Genomic DNA, 2,500 nt, shown 5'->3' with positions numbered 1-2,500 from the left:
GCGGCCCCGAACATCTAAGGGCATCACAGACCTGTTATTGCTCAATCTCGTGTGGCTAAACGCCACTAGTCCCTCTAAGAAGTTAGACGCCGACCGATTGGGTCGCGTAACTAGTTAGCAAGCCAGAGTCTCGTTCGTTATCGGAATTAACCAGACAAATCGCTCCACCAACTAAGAACGGCCATGCACCACCACCCACAGAATCAAGAAAGAGCTCTCAATCTGTCAATCCTCACTGTGTCCGGGCCGGGTGAGATTTCCCGTGTTGAGTCAAATTAAGCCGCAGGCTCCACTCCTGGTGGTGCCCTTCCGTCAATTCCTTTAAGTTTCAGCTTTGCAACCATACTTCCCCCGGAACCCAAAGACTTTGGTTTCCCGCAAGCTGCCGGAGAGGTCGTAAAACTAACGCCCCCCGATCGCTAGTTGGCATCGTTTATAGTCAGAACTAGGACGGTATCTGATCGTCTTCGAACCTCTGACTTTCGCTCTTGATTAAAGAAAACATTCTTGGCAAATGCTTTCGCAGTCGTTCGTCTTGCGCCGATCCAAGAATTTCACCTCTAACGGCACAGTACGAATGCCCCCGTCTGTCCCTCTTAATCATTACCTCGCGCTCCGAAAACCAACAAAATAGAACCGAGGTCCTATTCCATTATTCCATGCACCATTATTCAGGCGAATCGCCTGCTTTGAACACTCTAATTTTTTCAAAGTAAACGTTCCGGCCGCCGCCGACACTCAGTCAAGGGCACCGGCGGAGAACCGGAGGTGAGGCCAGGACGGCCAGTACACGCCTTGCGACGGACCGGCCGCCTGCGCCCAAAATCCAACTACGAGCTTTTTAACCGCAACAACTTAAATATACACTTTTGGAGCTGGAATTACCGCGGCTGCTGGCACCAGACTTGCCCTCCAATGGATACTCGTTAAAGGTTTTAAAGTGTACTCATTCCAATTACAGGGCCTCGTTTAGAGTCCTGTATTGTTATTTTTTCGTCACTACCTCCCCGCGTCGGGAATGGGTAATTTGCGCGCCTGCTGCCTTCCTTGGATGTGGTAGCCGTTTCTCAGGCTCCCTCTCCGGAATCGAACCCTGATTCTCCGTTACCCGTAAGAACCTCGGTAGGCCAGTACCGTACCGACGAAAGTTGATAGGGCAGACACTTGAATGATCCGTCGCCGGTGCGAGACCGTGCGATCCGCAAAGTTATCCAGAGTCACCAAAGGTTGCGGGCCGAAGCCCGGTCGGTTTTTGGTCTGATAAAAGCACGCCTCCCGCGAGGTCGGCGCTTCACGCATGTATTAGCTCTAGCATTTCCACAGTTAACCACGTAAAACGTACGATCAAATGAACCATAACTGATTTAATGAGCCATTCGCAGTTTCACTGTACGAGAGCTCGTACTTAGACTTGCATGGCTTAATCTTTGAGACAAGCATATGACTACTGGCAGGATCAACCAGGTAGCTACTTTAGCGTAGCCCCGAAAGGCCGACGAAGGAGGCGCCGCTGATGCGGCGCCGTCGCTCGGTCGATGCGAAACCCGAAGGCTTCTCTCCGTTAAAATTTCGTTCTTTGCTCGGCTGCCCGAACTCAGAAAACCGTCACCGCCCGTCGCACCCGCCGGAGTAAGACTTCGTCGGCAGGCCTTTCGACCGCCACGTCGCCAACACCGGCGCGAGCGCAACGCACGCCAGACAACTTCGCCGAAGCGACCGCTCAGAACCCGACAAACTGACACTCGGCTCTTCGCGCAGCAGCAACATCTGCCCAGCGAGCCAATCGCCTTTTCACCGATTCTTTACTTGTCGAAGCTTGTCAGCTCCCACAAGTATAGCAAAGATGAGTGTTGTCCCTGGGGTCTTCCGTTTGAAATTCTAACGTAAAAAAAAGGTGCACGATTGCGCCAGGTGTTGAACTATTGCGAGGCATATCACACGCTCGCGCGGCCTATACAGGCGCTTGCTCGCGCGCGCGGCCGAAATATGTTCAATGTTCGCGCGGCCTAAACAGGCTCATGCTCGCGCGGCCGAAATGTACTCAATACTCGCGCGGCCTATACAGGCTCTTGCTCGCGCGCGCGGCCGAAATATGTTCAATGTTCGCGCGGCCGACATGTATTCAATGCTCGCGCGGCCTAAACAGGCTCATGCTCCCGCGGCCGAAATGTACTCACTGCTCGCGCAGCCTAAACAGGCTCATGCTCCCGCGGCCGAAATATATTCAAAGCTCGCGCGGCCTAAACAGGCTCATGCTCCCGCGGCCTAAATATGCTCTTGCTCGCTGGGCGGAAATATGCTAAAGCCCGAGTGCGCGAAAAAAAATTGTAAAGGACAGTCACAAAAAAATAAAGACCTGCCCTCTATGTGAACGTGGAAAGGCCCGCCGCGCGGCAAAAAAGTGTCGAAAAGAAAAATCGAAAAAATTGCAAAGGACTGTCGACAAACATAAAAAATTTCGCCCCGATGTGAACGTGCAAAGGCCCGCCGCGCGGCAAAA

The 2,500-nt window shown here is 52.9% G+C and overlaps 1 non-coding gene across 1 annotated transcript in view; it reads right to left on the bottom strand.

Moving 5' to 3' along the window:
• The window catches only part of LOC146143292 (small subunit ribosomal RNA), a 1,812-nt gene extending 345 nt beyond the window's left edge, over positions 1–1,467 (bottom strand). Inside the window, exon 1 of the ribosomal RNA XR_014500864.1 lies at positions 1–1,467. This exon is cut by the window's left edge and continues 345 nt beyond it. This is a non-coding gene — a ribosomal RNA (small subunit ribosomal RNA).
• Between the last annotated feature and the right edge of the window lie 1,033 nt (positions 1,468–2,500).

This window comes from Ascidiella aspersa, chromosome 5 (assembly GCF_963924565.1).
Source record: "Ascidiella aspersa chromosome 5, kaAscAspe10.2, whole genome shotgun sequence".
NCBI lineage: Eukaryota > Metazoa > Chordata > Ascidiacea > Phlebobranchia > Ascidiidae > Ascidiella > Ascidiella aspersa.
This window is presented reverse-complemented; position numbering and strand designations above follow the sequence as displayed.